At 47.2% G+C, this 20,624-nt stretch overlaps 1 long non-coding RNA gene across 2 annotated transcripts; it reads right to left on the reverse strand.

The window, feature by feature from the left end:
• Window positions 1–4,303: 4,303 nt before the first annotated feature.
• Window positions 4,304–9,040, reverse strand: LOC138850475 (uncharacterized). 2 transcript variants are annotated; one of them, XR_011390279.1, is made up of 3 exons: window positions 8,910–9,040; window positions 8,368–8,629; window positions 4,304–7,526 (listed from the first exon to the last, which is right to left on the reverse strand). It is a non-coding gene; the product is annotated as an uncharacterized lncRNA (long non-coding RNA). The 2 variants fall into 2 exon arrangements; XR_011390278.1 differs by lacking the exon at window positions 4,304–7,526 and adding an exon at window positions 7,676–7,802.
• Between the last annotated feature and the right edge of the window lie 11,584 nt (window positions 9,041–20,624).

The following is a 20,624-nucleotide window of genomic DNA, read 5'->3' on the forward strand; positions in this document are numbered from 1 at the left end:
ACTCCCTCTAGTTTCCGGTGGTCTTTGCTGACCTTTGGAAAGCAAGCCAGCACAAACACGAAACAGAGCACTCGCGGGAAAAAAAAAAACAACAGATCGTGTTATCTCGTGGACGTGATTTCTGCACGTCCCGTTTGCTGACAAGTCACGCCACCCTGCAGGACAGGCCGGGTGCCCGCTGAAAACCCACTTGCTGTTGCGCAAGGGCCAGGCTCCTTAAAAATGTTCTTGAACAGCAACAGAGGAAGAGCGCCCGGGCTTCTGTGTTGTCTGCAGATGGGCGGAGGTGCTGGGGAAGTTTGTGCCCTAAGTAGCAGCTTGGCCCAGAGACCCCAGGGAGTCACTGTGAAGTTACTGAGTCAACATGAGATGTCGCTGTGTAGCATCCTCGGCGTTAAAGTTTGTGGCTGTTAGGCCAGATGCTTGTAAAAAAAAAAAAAAAAAAAAAAAAAGAGAGAGATATCCTCCTAAGGTATCAGTATTTTTCAGAGTCCATTAGGGAAAGGGGGAAATTCACCTGAATTTGACTTAAAAAGTTTAGTTTGTTTGAAAGTTTGACCAGGAGGAAGAGATCTTCCATCCACTGGTTCACTCCCCTAATGGCTGCACCCGCTGGGGCTGGGCCAGGCCAAAAAGCTGAGCCCAGCACTCTGTCTGGGTCTCCTACCTGGGTGGCAGGGACCCAGGTGCTTGAACCTCACCTGCTGCCTCCCAGGATAGCCAGCAGCAGGCATCTGGGTGAGAAGTGGAGCTGGGACTAGAACCCAGAAACTCAAGAGGCAGAATGCTGGTGTTCCAAGCAACATCATAACTGCTATGTCAAACGGCTGTTCCTTGATGTGTTTTTATTTTTATTTATTTTAAGATTGATTTATTTGAGAGGCAGAGTTATAGAGAGACGGAGAGACAGAGAGAGAGGTCTTCCATCCCCTGGTTCTCTCCCCCAGTAGCCACAACATCTGATCAGGAGCCAGGAGCCTCTTCTGGGGCTCATGCAGAGGGCCCATGCACTTGGGCCATCCTCCACTGCTTTCCCAGGCAATTAGCAGGGAGCTGGATTGGAAGTGGAGCAGGCAGGACTTGAACAGGTGCTTATATGGGATGCCGGTGCCTCGGGTAGAAGCTTAACCTACTACGCCACAGCACTGTTTTTTTGTTTTAAACTTAAAAAATTTATCTTCTTCACATAAATCTCGACTACATCGAAAATTTGCAAAAATTTAAGCTTCTAAATATTTGGGAGATTATTTCACTTGTAAGTAGTCAGTTATCTGCACACTGATTTGAACTGTCACCTCTGTATTATAGTAAATTCTCATGTATACTTGGATCTGTTGTGTTTTTATTTCTTGAGCGTGACACAGCTTGCAGTGGGCGAAGGAGGGATCCTGTCTTCACCTCTCCCTCGGTTAGGACAGAGGCAGGCTTTCCCACTCTGTGTTATGTCATTCATTTCAGCTCTCAAAGACTTGTTCCCTCCACTCACCTCAGTTTTTTTTTTTCTTATTTTTAGATTTATTTATTTTGAAAGTTACATATACAGAGAGGGAGAGACACAGAGAGAGATCTTCCCAGATGGGCCAGGCTGAAGCCAGGAGGCAGGAGCTTCATCCAGGTCTCCCACATGGGTGTCAGGGGTCCAAACACTCGGGCCATCTTCCCTTGCTTTTTCTAGGTCATTAACAGGGAGCTGGATTGGAAATGGAGCAGCCGGGACACGAATTGGTGCCCATATGGGATGCCGGCATCACAGGTGGCGGCTGTTATCTGCTCCAGCACAACACTGCCCCCAAACCCCCACCCCAGTTTTAAGTCCCATTCACACGTGTTGAGAAACACCAGTAATAAATCAAGCTGTTAGTGTCATGGAGATGCTTCTACAGTACAGCTTTGATCCTGGGATACAGTCACATCATTGATTCCATTATGAAACACCAGCAAATATAGGAAGTTTCTCTAGCACTTCAGCTTTCGATAATGGGTGTATTCAGGCACGTGACCTCATCAGTAGCGGGGAAAGCACTCGTAGACCTATCAAGCTGTGCTCTGCACAGACTCCTTACATTATAGGAATCGTATATGTCTAAGATATATTTGAATTTATCTTTTGTCTATCTGGCCATGGGAACCTCAATATTTAAATTCGAATACCCCTTATGAACAGATGCAGGTCTTTATTTTATGGATGTCTGTGTTGCTTGCTTCAGTGGGGAGGAGGCCGTCAGTTCCTTTAGCTGTCAGCATGACCTCTTAATCTCAGGTAGAGCTGTCACTGCATTCCCAGGGTGTGTGATTTGTGTGAATGCCTATGGAGTCACCTCCTGAATGAAAATAGTCTAGGGGATAACAATGGAAGTTTGGATTTACTCTCATAGAGACTGAAGCCTCACTATCAGAGAACATTATTAAAGTATTTTGCAGGAGTCGGCATTTTGGTGTGGCGGGTAAACAGTGCCTGTATCCCATGTGGGCACCAGTTTGAGTCTTGGCTGCTCCAGTTCCAATCCAGCTCTCTGCTATGGCCTGGGAAAGCAGAAGATGGTCCAAGCCCTTGGGCCCCTGCACCCATGTGGGAGACCCCAAGGAAGCTCCTGGCATTGGATCAGCGCAGCTCTGGCCGTTGCAGCCACTTGAGGAATGAACCAGCAGAGGAAAGACTCTCTCTCTCTCTCTCTCTCTCTCTCTCTCTCTCTCTCTCTCTCTCTCTCTCTCTCTCCCCCTCCCCCTCCCCCTCCCTCTCCCTCTCCCTCTCCCTCTCCCTGCCTCTCCTCCCTCCCATCTACCTCTCTGTAACTCTGCCTCCCAAATAAATAAATCTTTAAGAAATAATTTGCAGGTTTGAGAGTTAATTATCCTCAAGCAAAACTGTTATTGATTTAGTTACTCTACTAAACTTGGGCTCAATGTTGAAAGTAATGGAGCTCATTCTCAGCCCATCAGTAGCTTTGAATCAAGTACTGAAGGAGACGTGTTTGTGGTGATACTGTCTAGTTCTCAGTTGCATCGCTCTTCATTAGTCAGAATAGATGTGCTTCTGCTCTGGGAGAGTTCATTATTGCTTATGAGCTAAGCACCACACATGCCGCCTTCTCACATCGCTAGTTGAGTAGGCTAGCGAAGCAGCCCAAGGACCTCCATAACTCTTTCGTATACAGAAGAATTACGGCATCATGGGAGGTCAAAGGACTTTTGAAACGTCATATGGTAAACAATCTATTTGCCTTTAATCTGTATACCTACTATTTTTGGTGCAGCATGAATAATAATAAATATTCTTAAAATAGGGTGGATGACAAAATATATTTATCTTTTATTATAAAAGTATCACTCATTGTAAAATTTCATAAAATTTGGAAAAATATATTTTAAAAAATCATCTATAATCCTATCACCTAGAGATAACCACTGTTAACATTTTTTGAGGGATGTATTTCCAGATATTTTTTTCTGTACACAAATGTGTGTTTTTTACAAAACAAATAGGATCATATGTCACATGTAATGGAACCAGTTCTTAAGCAATCATGAACAACTTTAATCAATGTAGACCATGGTATCATTTTTTAACAACCTTATTAAAAGCTAATTCACCACTGTTCAATTCACTCATTTGGAGTATGCAATTCAGTAATTTCTAGTATATTCATAGAGTTGTGCAACCATTACTGCAGACAATTTTAGAATATTTTTATCACCCCCATAAAGGAACTCCAAATACTTTAGCTGTCTCCCTCCCACTTGCCCTCTCACCTGCGTCCCCCAGCCGTCGGCACACACAAGTGTATTTTCTGTCTCTTTGGCTACCTATTATGAACTTTCATATGAATAGAGTCATCAAATCCTCATATGTGACCTTTTGTGAATGGCTGTGTTCACTTAGCATGGTGTTTTCAAGGTTCATCCACATTACACTGTAACATGGTAACGTACTTCATTCCTTTGTGTGGCTGAATAATGTTCTGTTGTATGGGTATACCACATTTGGTTTAATCACTAGATGGAGGTTGGATTGTTCTCATTTTTGTCTATTGTGAATACTTTGCTATAAATATTTAGGTACAAGTTTGTGTGAACATATGTTTTCATTTTCTTGGATGTTATTGCTAGCGTTGAATTGCTGGGTCACGTAACTGTGTTTAATCACTTGACGACCTGTTGGACTCTTACAGAGCAGCTGTTCCCTTTGACATCCCCATGGGCAGTGTATAAAGGTTCTTTACATCCTTGCTTACATCCTTGCCAACAATTGCTATTATTTGCCTTTTTTATTCTAGGGAGCTTTTTATTTGTCTTTTTAATTCTAGATGTTAAGTGGTAGGGCTGCGGCGCTGTGGTGTAGCGGGTAAAGCCGCCACCTGCAGTGCCAGCATCCCCTATGGGCACTGGTTCAAGTCCCGGCTGTTCCACTTCTGATGCAGCTCTCCGCTGATGGACTGAGAAAGCAGTGGAGGATCGCCCAGGTCCTGCACTCATGTGAGAGACCTGGAGGAAGCTCCAGGCTCCTGGCTTTGGATCGGCCCAGCTCCGGCCACTGCAGCCATTTGGAGAGTGAACCAGTGGATGGAAGACCCCCCTCTCTCCCTCAGCCTCTCTGTAACTCTACCTTTCAAATAAATAAATAAATCTTTAAAAAAAAAAAAGATGTTAAGTGGTTGTCTCATTTTCAAAGCAGAATAGTATTCCTGTATATTGGAGAGTGTGTTAGTTTTTTTTTTTTTTTTTAAAGATTTTTTTTTTTTTTTTTTGCAAGGCAGAGAGGGAGAGAGAGATAGAGAACCATCTGCTTGTTCACTCCCCAAATGTCCTCAATGGCTAGATCTGGGATCTGAAGCCAGGAGCTTCTTCCAGGTCTCCCACATGGGTGGCAGGGGCCCAGGGACTTAGGCCATCTTCCACTGCTTTCCCAGGTACATCAGCAGGGAGCTGGAACAGAAGTGGAGCAGCTGGGACTCAAACTAGTACCCATATGGGATGCAGGTGGTGGCTTTATCCACTATGCCACACCTAGCTCAATTAATGGCAAGTGTGAGAGAAAGAGGTGAATTAGACAACAAAGGAAAAAAAAAAAAGATAAGGTGGTGCCTTACTGAGCTGGCCTGCAGTTATGTAGGGAAATATATCTAGTTGATTAGTCATATAGGATCTCACCTGTACAGGCTTAGAGACCCATCATGCCTAGCAAGAATATCCCTTTGGCAGAGAAAGAAAAAACTTGTCTGCTAACTCTCTGTCTTCTGGTTTAATTGATCGAAGTTTACCCCATGGTCATTAACTTCTTCATTCTTCCTAAGTGTGGTACTCAGTGCCTTGCTGTAGCTGTTGGGGCAGCCAGATGCCATAGGCAGTGGTGTATCATCAAATGTGAAGGAGTAAGAGGACAGGGCTGCTTCTGCAGGTCTAGCTGGGGCAGCCTGTCTTTTTTTTTTTTTTTTAAGATTATATTTATTTATTTGAAAGGCAGAGTTACAGAGAGACAGAGGCAGAGGCAGAGAGGTCTTCCTTTTGCCATTGGTTCACCCTCCAATGGCTGCTGCGGCCGGCGCACCACGCTGATCCGATGGCAGGAGCCAGCCAGGTGCTTCTCCTGGTCTCCCATGGGGTGCAGGGCCCAAGCACTTGGGCCATCCTCCACTGCACTCCCTGGCCACAGCAGAGAGCTGGCCTGGAAGAGGGGCAACCGGGACAGAATCCGGCGCCCCGACCGGGACTAGAACCGGTGTGCTGGCGCCACAAGGTAGAGGATTAGCCTAGTGAGCCGCGGCGTCGGCCAGTAGAGCTATTTAGACCACAAGGGAGCAGTCAGAGTGCTGTGAGGTCAGAACACAGGGGAAAGGATGTCACAGGTGTAGAAAACTCTAGAAGGGGTTTGGCCATGAAAAGGAGGAGAAAACAGAAGCTGGGGAAAATATGACATGGGTGGAGTTTTGTTTTAAAAATGGGAGAGACATGAACAAGTTTAAATGCTGATGGAAGATTCTGTTAGAAATAGGTTGAGGAACAGGGAGCAAGTGCAAGTAGTTGGGAGAGTGAAATCCCTGAGTTGTTTGGAGGGTGGGAGGTGTCTGGGACCAGAACTTGGGCAATGATTCACTGTGGTCACCAGGTGGGCACCACTTCTGTTAGGGAGCCAAAGGGGACATAGTGATGGGTGGGTGTGGTAGGGGGACTTCCTGGCACCCTTAAGTGGTTTCAGTTATTTTTGAACTCTTTAGGTAAGACGCGGAGTAGAAACTTGTAGTAGTATACCTCTCCAAGTTCAAGGCCTCATGGAGGTTTGTAATCACGATTTCACAAGGGCCTGGTCTGCAAGGTGTGTGACTGATCTTTTGTGCTACTCTCCAGGCTGGTAGAAAAGGCAGTTTGTCTAAGGGCATCCGAAATCAGATTATTCCAGGTGGAACAGAGGGAGGACAGTGGGCACTGGAGTGCAGGACAAAGACAGGCGGATGTGGAATCCCAGCAGAGCAAGATGGAGGTAGCAGCAGGAGGGTGCCGACAGGAGGAGGGTTTCCCAGTTAGGAAGGAGTGGTGTATGGAGTTACACCATGTAGGTGCTGGGTATTGGCTCCACAAGGACAAGATTCCTTGTTTTGTTCACTCTCAAAGTACGGAATTATAATAACTTAGTTTAAAGATTCCCAACTGGTCTTATTTTGTAGAATATTTTAAATATCTTTTTTTTCCAGAATTGGACAACACTTTAGTCCATATATTAGAGTAAGTATTTCAGTGGGTTGAGTGAAAGAACTTGGTTTAGAGGCAGAGAAAGGCTGAAAAAGGCAGAAACAAAGAACAAAAACGTTGGTCTTTTCCAAGTTACTTTCCTTAAGATTGGTCTTTTCAAAGTTACTTTTCTTGTAAGGTGGGGACAGGGAGACAGATCAGTAGCAAAAATCACTGTTTAATACCACGTTATTTCAGGTATTTCTTGTGAGGACGAGAGAAATTCATTATCATGCCAACTGATTGTGAGGACGAGAGAAATTCATTATCATGCCAACTGAGACCGACCTGTTTAGGAAAGTTGACTGCGTTCTTTCTCTCTCTCGATTTACAAGAAGTTAAGATAACAACTTAGTCTCAGCCTGGTAACAAGGAACTTCAGCATGAGCGACCCTGTTTTGATTTTTAGTTTGGTCTGTGGGGGCCTAGTGCAGGAGCCTAGTCCCAAACCACAACTCCTGTAATTTTTATTTGCCACCTTGATATAACCAGCACCTGCAAACTTGTTAGTGAATTAGCAGTGTAGAGAAGAGGGCCTGGTCTGACCAGAACTGGTATGAATGCATGGTTTCAGAGGAGAACGCCGCAGATGATGACAAAGTCCAGAGCGTAGCCCTAGGATTGGTTGGCTGAAGTGGTGTGGAACCAGTCACCAGGGCCAAGGAGGTCAGGGAAGTGAGAACCTGGGTTTTTGAATGAGTCATGCTTGCGTAGGAGAAAGTTGCTTAGGGTGATGGCAGGTTTGGAACATGAAGGTGGACTCTGTGCCAGGTGTCTGAGTCCCCAGGGAATGAAGACAGTACCTACAGAAGAAGCAGTAGCAAAGAGAGTGTACTGTGTAATGCAACCCCCCCCCCCAAGTTCATGTCCTTCCTGAAAACCCAGAATGGGACTTTATTTGGAAATAGGGTTTTTGCAGATGTAATTAATTAAGATGAGCTTATACTGGAGTAGAATGGACGCTTCATCTGATATGATGGGAGGGAAAAGCAGCGCCGAGACAGATAAAGGCACAGAGGAAATTGTCTGAAGACGTAGCAGAGACTGGAGTGATGGATCTCCAAACCCGGGAACAGCAGCTGGAGGTAGCAAGAAGAGACCCTCCTATAGTCTATATCCTTTAGGGGAGGTGGTCCTAACAACACCTTGGTTTTGGAACTCTGGCCTCCAGAACCAGGAGAGAATAATTTCCGGTTGGTAGTGGGTGGATTTGAAAAAAGGCAGGAAGTAGGGTCAGAAAGAAGGTAGGGTACGGAACAGGAGGGCTGCTCCATGTGTGAACTTGTGTCCCACAGCCTCATTTCCCAGGGCTGTCGTCCAAATGGCAGGGCCCAGTCCTATCACCTGGTCTCCACCACACCTGCAAGAGGAGTGCTCTCTATGCCTAGTCAGGGAAGAAATAATTTGCTCAAAGCTGTTACGCACGATGAGCGGCCAAGCGGGAAGTCAACCGAGTCAAAGGCTGCTGAACTGCCTGCCTTCGTTGCTTCCACGCAACCAAACCAGTGCACTGGGCACTGGCCGAGAAGTGCAGAGGGGCTCAAGCAGGAGCTAACAGGGGAGAAGGACAGGACATGAGCTTCCCACAGCTGCCGTAACAAACCAGCACAAACGTAGTGCCTCAAAACAGCATGGGCCTCTTACCTTAGAGTCTGCAGGTCGGAAGTCGGAGACGGGCTCCGCTGCGCTTTTGCCAGGGCTGTGTTCCCTCTGGAGACGCCGGGGGAGATTCTGCCCGTTTCCAGAGGCTGCGGCATTTCTCCGATGGTATCGCTCTGACCTCTACTGTCATCCCGCTTCCTTCTCTGACTGCACCTCCTGCCTCCCTTTCACTTCTGAAGATCCCGAGGTTACACGAGGCCCACCTGGATCCTCCAAGTGCTGTGTTCCGAATGTTTATGCACCCCTAGGGAGATGGTGTTAGGAGGTGGGCCTTTGGGAGGTGTTTAGGTCATGGGCACATGAGCGGGATTTATAAAAAGGAAACCATAGAGCAGTCGCTCCATCATATAAGTATGTGGCAAGAAGACATGCAAACATGCCAGTGCCTTGTTCTCAGACTCCCAGTCCCCAGAGCTCTGGGAAATGTCTGTTGTTCATGAGCCGTCCCATTTATAGTATTTTGTGACAACAACCCAAATGGACTAAGACCACGATAATCTCCCGTCTACAAGTCTCTGACTTACGGTATCTGCAAGTCCTTTCCTCAGTGCGGTGACCTCTTCACAGGCTCCAGGGATGACCATGTGGACACTGGGTGACTGAGGTTGATTCTACTGCCCACCACTGTCATGAAGGCGATTATGATGCGCTGTGGTTCATTTTGTCATAGGGTTCACACAGCATGCGTTAGAAACACAGAAGAGGCTGGTGCCATGGCTCACTAGGCTAATCCTCCGCCTTGCGGCGCTGGCACACCAGGTTCTAGTCCCGGTCGGGGCACCGGACTCTGTCCCGGTTGCCCCTCTTCCAGGCCAGCTCTCTGCTGTGGCCCGGGAGTGCAGTGGAGGATGGCCCAGGTGCTTGGGCCCTGCACCCCATGGGAGACCAGGAGAAGTACCTGGCTCCTGCCATCGGATCAGCGCGGTGCGCCGGCCACAGTGCACCAGCCACGGCGGCCATTGGAGGGTGAACCAACGGCAAAGGAAGACCTTTCTCTCTGTCTCTCTCTCTCACTGTCCACTCTGCCTGTCAAAAAAAATAAAAAATAGCCGGCGCCGTGGCTCAATAGGCTAATCCTCCACCTTGCGGCGCCGGCACACCGGGTTCTAGTCCCGGTCGGGGTGCCGGATTCTGTCCCGGTTGCCCCTCTTCCAGGCCAGCTCTCTGCTATGGCCAGGGAGTGCAGTGGAGGATGGCCCAGGTGCTTGGGCCCTGCACCCCATGGGAGACCAGGCACCTGGCTCCTGGCTCCTGCCATCGGATCAGCGCGGTGCGCCGGCTGCAGCGGCGGCCATTGGAGGGTGAACCATCGGCAAAGGAAGACCTTTCTCTCTCTCTCTCTCTCACTGTCCACTCTGCCTGGCAAAAAAAAAAAAAAAATTAAAAAAAAATAAAAAATAAAAAATAAAAAAAGAAAGAAAGAAAGAAAAGAAACACAGAAGAGCAGTAGCTAGAACACGCTCCTCACAGATCCGACACCTGAGCTGTGGCTTGAAGTATGAATTGGTTCTGTGGAGAGGTGCAGAAGCCATTCCGGGCAGAAGGAAGAGCGTGGACAGAGGCGTGAGGTGCTTAGAGGAATTCTGACCCTGGCAAGAGGTGAAGTAGGAAACACTATTGGGTCAAAGTCCATAAGACAGGCTAAGTAGTTCAGCCTTTTTCTTGGGGGATGGCCTCTCTAAATCTATTTTGATCATCCATTCTGTTGGTTAAAGTTTAGCCTGTGTCCCTATATACCTATATAAATAAATTTATAAGTCACATATGTGTCATTGCACTCCTCTTTTCTATACTATAAGATGCATATAAAATAGAAATCTGGTTACAGAACTCCCTGACTTTCAGCCGGACACATGGCCACCTGCTTAGAGGTTGCATTTCTCAGGCTCCTTCGCAGTCAGGTGTGGTCACGCGCTTAAGTCTGAGCCAACGGGAAGTGAACAGATGGATGTGTGCAATTCCCAGGCTGTATCTCCCTTTATCCCCAAGGCAGGGAGCATACACAGGATGGTGACCCAGCTTCCACCCTGTGTACAAGATAATATGGTCCATCTAGAACAATACGACAGAAGAGACCTGGGTCCCCGGATGACCTCATGAAGCACAATCCACTCCCTGACAGTGTCAGCACAGAGCTGAGCTTCTACCTAAGCCACTTCATTTTGAAAAAAAAAATTTTTTTTTTTTTTGCTTTTCCAGGCTAGGTTATATTATAATGTGTTGAAGCTCAGTTGAAGTTCAACAGTTTTTTAAGTACGTCTCATGCCTCACATTTCAGTCGATGATGGACTCATGCAGGGGTGGTCCTGTGCATGTGGGACCACCATGCAGGTTTAAGTACACTCATATCCGCGTGATGACGAGATTGCTCAGTGTAGCCTTTCCCAGCTTGTCTCCCTGTCATTAGGGATACGTAACTGTACAAACATCCTCCCTTATCCGTGGTTTCACTTTCCATGATGTCAACTGAGCTCTGAGAATACAGTACACTGTACACAAATATATTTTGAGAAAGAAAGGGAGAGACTGTATTCATAAAGCTTTTAGGAGAGAGAGATTATATTCATAACACTTTTATTATAATATATTTATTACAGTATATTATTACAATTGATCTGCTTTATGATTATTGTTAATTTCTCATTGTACCTTATTTACCATAAGTGTGTATGTATTGGAAAACATTAGGATACATATAGGGTTTGGTACTATCCATGGATTCAGGCAGCCACCAGGGGTGTTAGAATGTAGCCTGGGGAGGCTCTGTCAGAAGGGATGGGATGGGGGCGGGTGGAAAGGGAGAGGAGGGGGTACCTGTGTCTGCTGTCTCCTTGCTGAACTCCCATCCCTGCAGTGGCCCGCTCCCCGCTCCCTGGACTAGCGCTAGGTGGCCACGCCCAGCTCTCCCACCTTGCTCCCTCAGTCCTTGGAGCAGGGATGATTTCCCGTGGTTGCTGTGCTGGGCTGCCTCACCGTCCCTTGTTCCCTTAACCCTGGGCACACTTTCCCAAGTGGCCTCTCCCTTTAGAGCATCTTTCTTTAAGTAATCCAGGGGAATCCTGGCAGCTTCGCCACCACCTACTCAAGAAGTTGCCCCAAAGCGCTGACCTCTCAGCCAGCCTGGTCACCACCAGTGCTGGTCGTCAGGGGTGCCACGGAAACTTCTGAAACTGGCCCCCGGGGCCAACGATGCCCTGCTGCTGTGGAAGCACAGGCTTCTTGGAGAAGGGCACAAGGCAGCCGCCTGACGCAGGGCGGGTACTGGGCAACGTGACAGTGGCTTGCTGGCGTTTTGCACACAGAGATGCCGAGCCATCCAACAATATGAGGAAAGTCCGCGGCATGAGGAAGGTCTGATTTGTCTGTTTCCAGTACTGGTATCAGTAGGTACACTGGCATGCTGGAGAGCAGGGTCAGTAGAAATTGAGGTTCAGCAGAGCCATGCTGCGTCTGAAGGGCCTGGAAAGAGCTCTCCCCAGTCTCCTGTGGTGCTGCTGGCCTTCCTTGGCGTCCCTCAGCTTGCAGCTGGGTCATTGCCATCTCTGCCGCCGCCGCTGTGTCTTCCTCCTGCGTGCCTGTGTCTCCTACGGTGTTTCTCCTGTGTGTCTCTCCTCCCCTCTTCTTCTCAGGTCATTAGTCATAGCGGATTAAGGATATGGCCTGCTCCAGAGTGGCCTCATATTAACTCATTGCACCTGCCAATGCCCTAGTTCCACAGAAGGTCACGCGCACAGGTACCAGGGGTTAGCACTGCTACACTTACACATATACGTACTCTATAAATACATACATGGGGGACACAGTTCTACTCCACAACAGTTCTTACTCCATTTAGAGGAGGTAAAGACCTCAAGGACAGCAGACCATCTCTAAACAAGGAGATCAAGGACCACCCTAACACCAGCTGTTGTTTGAAAGCCTTATGTGTTAACTTATGAGACAAGACAGCATGGTTTGTCTGTAGCAGGGAGTTTTAGCCTTGCTCTAGAGAGTTTGTATATGGTTAGACTTGGGAGTTTATATATGGTTAGGTTCCAGTGTCACTAATTTAGAAAATGTATTTAGTAGTAGTCTTAAGATTTTATGGAAATTTCACTGAATACATATTTTTAAAAAGTGGTTTTCCATCTGTGCATTTTTTTTGAGATTTACATAGATTTATTAAAGTCACAGACCTCCAGCCAGAGTGACATGGATGGGGGCTTCTAAGAGAGGAAAAAACCCAAAGGGGCTGGTGATAGTGGGGTTTTCAAGTACAATTTTGAAGGAAAAAAATGAACTTGACAATCAGATTGGCATTCAGTTACCAGGTGGGGACAAAACCCCTCCAAAGGCCTGATGTACAATTCTGCATCCTGTCTGGCCTGGGAAGGGTGGGGAGGTGACTGGTTTTCTCAATAAGCTGTGAGCTCAGGAAGAGAGAGCTCCCTTGCTATCCTCCTGGTAAATTTGGAAATTCCAAAGGAAGGAGGGCGGCCTGTTTGTTCTTGCTAACGATAAGGATTTGGGGAAGTAAGCAAATGTTTTACACCCCAAATTCCACTGGGATCCCCTGACTACCTGTTAACCCACCTGACTCCTCACTTTCCCACCTCCTGAAGATTGAAACCTGACTTCTGTTAGGGGGAGCTGGGCGATGGTCGCTCTGGCTGCTTCATGCTGAATAAGGGGCGCCCGTGGAAAGGGGTTCTAGCAGGAGGTGCCTTCCAATAGGAGGTGGCTTCTCCAGGGGGACGCAGTGCCAGCTTGCGGAAACTGCTTCCATCTGAGGTTTCACGTGCATGGCCAGCTAGAATTTTACTTTTTTAAGTCTGGAGAAAACGAATCTAACGAGCAGTTTAAACTCACAGGATCTAAAATCACAGGATCTAAAACTGAGGACGGAGTCATTATTAGAGGCCCTAAAAGAAAGGAGTCTAAACCATGAGCAAGTTTTTTTTTTTTTTTTTTCATTGAGAGGCAAATAGAAATGGACAGAAAGTGCTTGAGAATAATCAGGTGGGTTTTAAAGCCTTGCCAGTTATGAGGCTCAGGCCTATCTATTTATTTTATTTGAAAGGCAGAGTTACAGAGAGGCAGAGAGAGAGAGGAGAGAGAAAAGTCTTCCGTCCGTTGGTTCACTCCCCAGGTGGCCTCAATGGCCGGAGCTGCGCCAATATGAAACCAGGAGCCAGGAAATTCTTGCAGGTCTCCCACATGGGTGCAGGGCCCCAAGGACTTGGGCCATCTTTCGCTGCTTTCCCAGACCATAGCAGAGAGGTGGACTGGAAGTGGAGCAGCCGGGACTTGAACTGGTGTCCATATGTGATGCTGGCACTGCAGGTGGCTTCACCTGCTATGCCACAGTGCTGGCCCCTGAATACATTTTAATGATAAGTTTAAGTATGTTTGAAGCAGAAATTGCCCTGGGAGTTTATTTGTAAAACATTTTTGTCTTTGGGCCAGCGCCGTGGCTTACTTGGCTAATCCTCTGCTGGCGGTACCGGCATCCCATATGGGTGCTGGGTTCTAGTTCCGGCTGCTCCTCTTCCAGTCCAGCTCTCTGCTGTGGCCCGGGAGGGCAGTGGAGGATGGCCCAAGTGCTTGGGCCCCTGCACCCACATGGGAGACCAGGAGGAAGCACCTGGCTCCTGGCTTTGGATTGGTGCAGTGCCGGCCGTAGTGGCCATTTGGGGAGTGAACCAACAGAAGGAAGACCTTTCTCTCTGTCTCTCTCTTTCACTGTCTAACTCTGCCTGTCAAATAAATAAATAAAAAAAACTTTTTTTTGTCTTTAGTTACATAAGTAGTTCATATTAATGTAGGAAAGTAAAAAATAAAAACAATTTCACCTGTAATTCCAAAACCCAGGGTTGATCATGGTTAACATTTTGGTATATATACCAAATATATATATATATATTTATATATATATACCAAATATATATATATTTATATACTACCAGGTTCTTTGGTGTGTATAATTAAATTTAAATTTGTGGGGGCCAGTGTTGTGGTACAGTGGGCATAACGCCAACATCCCATGTCAAAGTGGTGGTTCAAGTCCTGGCTATTCTACTTCCAATCCGGCTTCCTGATCATGTGCCTGGGAAGGTGGTAAATGATGACCCAAGTACTTGGTTCTCTCTGCCAACCACGTGAGAGACCCAGATGGAGTTCTTGGCTCCTGGCTTCCACCTGGCCGAGCTCTGACTTGCAGCCATTTGAGGAGTGAAACAGTGCATGGAAGATCTCTCTTTCCCCCTCTCTCTTTCTGTCACTCTGCCTTTCAAATCAATAAATAAATCTTTAAAAAAGATACTTAAAAAAAGTAATGTAGACTTACAGTCAAATTTTTATTAACAGGACCATATTATACACATAAATTTGTATCCTGTTTCTCAGCTCAACCTTCCCTAACAATCTAGGACAGACATTGTTCATTCCTACTGGCTACCTAGTGGGGTGTGTGTGTGTGTGTGTGTGTGTGAGACAGATTTCTTAACCTGTCCTATATAGCTGGGCATTTGTAGATCATGTCATATTTCCTGGTATCATAAACTGAGCTTATACAAGTATCTTAGTAGCTAGATGTTTGTGTACATTTTTTTTATCTTTTTTTCCTAAGATAAATTTCAGCCCTGACCACTGGTTAAAAAAAAAATTACAAAAACTGCACAATCAGTGAAGTGTGGTGAAATTCTGACCTCTGAGTCTGCCGTCGAAGATTCCATATCAGTTTTTACCTCGAGTGCAGGGCTCCCCACTTCCTCACGGGCAGACGGTAGTTAGCAATACTCGCATCGACTCGGCTTCATCCTCAGTCAGTTGTCAGTTGCTGGGGGGACAGCGTTTATATATAAAAATGTATTCAAGGGGGAGAGAGGCAGAGAGTGAGAAGCAGACAGTCTGCTGAGTCTGCTGGCTCACTCCCCACATGCCAGCAGCAGCCAGGACTGGGCCAGGCTGAAGCCAGGAGACGGGAATTTAACCAAGACTTCCCGCTCAGGTAGCAGGAACCCGACTATTTGAGCCATCAGTGCTTCCTCCCAGCATCTGTGTTAGCAGGAAGATACATTTTGTTTGCTTTTTGCTATGTGTTTACTTTGGCTGAACAACAGTGTCATCTAGCTCATGGAATGATTATTTTTAAAATAAGTAAAATCATAGGAATTGTAGTTTAGCAATTATAATTAAATATTGGACTTATTTTCTCAAATGTGAGGGTGAGGGGGTGTTGAGTATAAAAATTTCTGCATTTTTATTTATTTATTTTTATTTTTTGACAGGCAGAGTGGACAGTGAGAGAGAGAGACAGAGAGACAGGTCTTCCTTTGCCGTAGGTTCACCCTCCAATGGCCACTGCGGCTGGCGTGCTGCGGCCGGCACACCGCACTGATCTGATGGCAGGAGCCAGGTACTTCTCCTGGTCTCCCATGGGATACAGGGCCCAAGCACTTGGGCCATCCTCCACTGCACTCCCGGGCCACAGCAGAGAGCTGGCCTGGAAGAGGGGCAACCGGGACAGAATCCGGCGCCCTGACCGGGACTAGAACCCGGTGTGCCGGTGCCGCAAGGCGGAGGATTAGCCTAGTGAGCCGCGGCGTCGGCCCAATTTCTGCATTTTTAGAAACGATTTTATTTGGGGCCAGCGCTGTGGTGCAGTGGGTTAAAGCCCTAGCTGCAGTGCTGGCATCCCGTATGGGCGCTGCTTCAAATCCTGGCTGCTCCTCTTCTGATCCAGCTCTCTGCTGTGGCCTGGGAAAGTAGTAGAAGATGGCCCAAGTCCTTGGGCCCCTGTACCCATGTGGGAGACCTGGAAGAAGCTCCGGGCTCCTGGCTTCAGATCAGTGCAGCTCCAGCCGTTGCAGCCATCTGGGGAGTGAACCAGCAGATGGAAGATCTCTCTCTCTCTCTCTCTCTCTCTCTCTCTCTGTCTGTCTCTACCTCTCTCTGTAACGCTGTCTTTCAAATAAATAAAATAAATCTTTAAAAATATTTTATTTATTATTTATTTTAGAGGTAGAGTTACAAACAGTGAGAGGGAGAGACAGAGAGAAAGGTCTTCCATCCGTTGGTTCACTCCCCAAATGGCTGCAACAGCCAGAGTTGTGCCAGTCTGAAGCCAGGAGCCTGGAGCTTGTTCTGGATGCAGGGGCCCAAGCACTTGGGCCATCTTCTACTGCTTTCCCAGGCCATAGCAGAGAGCTGGATTGGAAGTGGAGCAGCCAGAACTTGAACCAGTGTCATATTTCCCGGCATCATAAACTGCAGGTGGACTATTAACCAACTGTGCCACAGCGCCAGCCTCAATTTTAAAGATTTGTTTTATTTATTTGAAAGACAGAGTTATAGAGAGAGGTAGAGACAGAGAGAGAGAGAGAGAGAGAGAGAGAGATCTTCCATCTGCTGGTTCACTCCCCAGATGGCTCCAACGGCTGGAGCTGCGCTGATCTGAAGCCAGGAGCCAGGAGCCTCCTCCTCCAGGTCTCCCACATGGGTGCAGGGGCCCAAGGACTTGGGCCATCTTCTACTGCTTTCCCAGGCCACAGCAGAGAGCTGGATCGGAATATGGGACTAGAACCTGCGCCCATATGGGATGCTGGTGCTTCAGGCCAGGGCTTTAACCCACTGTGCCACAGCGCCAGCCCCTCAATTTCTGCCTTTTAAGAGCTGAGAAATATGCTAGTCTGGCCCTTCACCCTGTTCAGGGTCATTGTTCTCTTTCTTTCTTTCTTTCTTTCTTTCTTTCTTTCTTTCTTTCTTTCTTTCTTTCTTTCTTTCTTTCTTTCTTTCTTTCTTTCTCTCTCTCTCTCTCTCTTTCTTTCTTTCTTTCTTTTTCTTTCTCTCTTTCTTTCTCCTCTTTCTTCTCTTTCTCTCTCTTTCTTTCCCTTCCTTCCTTCCTTCCTTCCTTCCTTCCTTCCTTCCTTCCTTCCTTCCTTCCTTCCTCCTTCCTTCCTCCCTCCCTCCCTCTCTCTCTCTCTCTCTCTCTCTCTCTCTCTCTCTCTTTCTTTCTTTCTTTCTTTCAACAGGCAGAGTGGACAGAGAGAGAGACAGAGAGAAAGGTCTTCCTTTTCCGTTGGTTCACCCCTCAATGGCCGCTGTGGCCAGCGCACTGCGCTAATCCGAAGCCAGGAGCCAGGTGCCTTCTCCTGGTCTCCCATGGGGTGCAGGGCCATCCTCCACTGCACTCCTGGGCCACAGCAGAGAGCTGGCCTGGAAGAGGGGCAACCGGGACAGAATCCGGCGCCCCGACCAGGACTAGAACCAGGGGTGCCGGCGTCGCAGGCAGAGGATTAGCCAAGTGAGCCATAGTGCCGACCTCATTGCTATTTTCTGATAGAACATTGGAGTTTGGGTGTGTGGATGCCATGCGACTTCAGGGAAGGAACAGATGACCTCTGTCTGTTCATGGGTGGACAGCCTCCAGTGTGACCTCTTGTACCTGGAACCAGGTGTCAGCTTACCTGTGTGACCCGTTAGCTGCATGCAGTGAAGTGGTAAAACTTAAAATGATGGAACCCTTATACCCAAACATATCACCGTTAACCTAGTTGTACGATTCTTTTTCTTTTTTTAATTTCTGGATAAAAATGACACAGGGTGGGGTGGAGTAGGGAGTTTCCTCTGATTTGCTGTGTTCACCCAGGTCTGCACAGACATTCTTCTTAGCTATAGATATTTCAAATGTTCTAGTAAAAGTAACACACTAAGGATGGCTCTTGAACATACCCAAGAGGACATAGGAGTAGAAGTGAAGTAGAAGTGAGTCTCACTTTTCTTCCTATTTCCTGCTCTATTAAAACAAAAACACAGAGTTGTTTTATGTCAGGTGTATTATTCGATTTCTTCCATCTGAATTCTGTAATCAAAATGTTTAGTTTTCAAGGAACGCTATGGAAACAGGAATGGGTTTAAAATTATGATCATTTTTTTTCTTTTTAATTTCAGAGAGACACAGAAAGACAGAGCTTCCACCTGCTGGTTCATTCCTCAAATGCCCAAAACGACCAGGGCTGGATCAGGCTGGAGCTGAAAGCCAGGTGCACAATCCAGGTCTCCCACATGGGTGGCAGGAACCCAGTCACTTGACCTGCTGCCTCCCAGACAGAAAGGTAGAATCAGGAGCCAGAACTGGGTATCCCGCTTAGGCACTCTGACACGGGACACTGGGGTCCCCTCTGGCATCTTCACTGCTAGGCCAATGCCCGCTGCAGGAAAGTTTTAAGTAACTAGCAATGCAACCCATTATACACACTCATTACCTAAAATACCATCTAGATAATTGCCTGCGCCTACGGATAAGCTCCCTGAACGAGGTGTTCTAAGACGCAGTCTCATAATGTGATCCCAGGACAGCAGTATCTCAGGGCTTTTCAGCAAAGCAAGTTCCAGGGCCCTGCCCAAGGCCTCCTGAGTCAGAGGCTGTGGGAGGAGCCCCACAATTTGCATATTTAGCAAAACCCACTCACTGGGTGGTAGTTCTGACACAGGCTCTGGGATGACACAAAATGAGGTTCCTGGCTTCTGTCTCAGGTAAGCTTAAAATAAGCAGTGCTATAAATATCTATTTCCACACCCCTTGGCTTGATGACATTGTTTCATTAGCATTTATCACCGATCATTTTCACCACCAAAGAAACCATGTCTTCTCTTTGGTTGGGATCCTTGTTATTCAGGTCAGTGACTGAATTGTTAGTAATAAAATCAAGCTGAACTCATTTATTTTTATTTATTTATTTGAGAGGCACTGAGACAGAGAGAGACAGAAAGAGGTGCCATCAACCGGTTCACTCCCCAAATGCCACTGCTGGGCTTGGGCTAGACTGAAGCTAAGGAACTGGGAACTCAATTCAGGGCTCCCACGTGGTGGCCCACTGCTGCCTCGCAGGGTGAGCGTTAGCAGAAAGCTGAAACTGGGAGCGGAGCTCTCAGGAATGAATGGGGTGTGGGCATCTGAAGTGGCCTCTTCACCACCACCCTAAGCTGAGATAGCTTTATGTCCACATTACTCCACCAAAGGATAAACTGGTATTTGGCTTTGTTTTTGGTTCTAGAATGAGGTGACACTGTGCAGAAGAGGTTGCGTTTATAGATAGAAACATGGAAGAGAGCAGAAGCGATCAAAAAACAGACTGATGGTTTATTTTTGTTTTGTTTGTTTATTTTTGAAATTCTTTGTTCTTGGATTGATTGTTTAAAGTTACTTTCCTTGGAAGGTGCAGTCAAGAGACAGAACCAGGGCCAGCGCTGTGGTGTAGCAGGTAAAGCCGTCGCCTGCAGTGCCGGCATCCCACATGGGTGCTGGTTCAAGTCCAGGCTGCCCCACTTACAATCCAGCTCTCTGCTACGGCCTGGGAAAGCAGTAGAAGGTGGCCCAAGGCCTTGGGCCCCTGCACCCACATGAGAGACCCTGAAGAAGCTCCTGGCTCCTGGCTTCGAATTGGTGCAGCTCCGACCATTGCAGCTGATTGGAGAGTGAAACAGCGGATGGAAGACCTCTCTCTCTCTCCCTCTCTCTCTCTGCTTCTACTTTTCTCTCTGAGTAACTCTTTCAAATAAATAAACCAATCTTGGAAAAAAAAAAAAAAGAGAGAGAGAGAGACAGAACCACAGGGAGTAGCTGCTTGGCTACCACCAGGTTACTCACCTCACTTTTTCTGTAGATGGATTAAGGCAGAAGGCACTTTATTATCCTGCTGATTGAAACTGGCCAGTGTGGGAAATTTGGGTATTATCTAATTCTGGTTTCCCCTAAAGTCAGATAAACAGCTTAGCTTCTGTATGGAGAGGTGGAACTGTAGCATAAGGGACTCCATCTTCATATTTTAGTGGGGTCTGTGGGGGCCCAGTGCAGGTGCATAGTTCAAACCATGGCCTCTTGCGATTGTTATTTTTATTTTTTATTTTATTTTATTTTTTTATCTTTTATTTAATGAATATAGCGATTGTTATTTGACAATTACCATCAGTCATGTGTACTGAAAGACTAGTTAAGCACGTGACAAAGATGGCTGTGAAATGTTGCCTCTCTTTTCCCAGCTGTGCAGTTAAGGAGCGAATGCTGAGAGAACACCTGGAAAATTCTGTCTCAAAGTGGGTGGGAGAGGAGCAATCCCTCCTGCCAGTGGTACCTTCTGTGTACTCGGCACTGGAGTTGCACCCCTGGGGCTGCACACGCAGCCTGGGGTCTACAGCTAGGTCACCGACCCCTTGGGGCCACTGGAAATGGAGGCCCCCGGCCTCAGAATCTGCATTTT

The sequence above is a fragment of the Oryctolagus cuniculus genome, chromosome 7, assembly GCF_964237555.1.
Source record: "Oryctolagus cuniculus chromosome 7, mOryCun1.1, whole genome shotgun sequence".
Lineage (NCBI taxonomy): Eukaryota > Metazoa > Chordata > Mammalia > Lagomorpha > Leporidae > Oryctolagus > Oryctolagus cuniculus.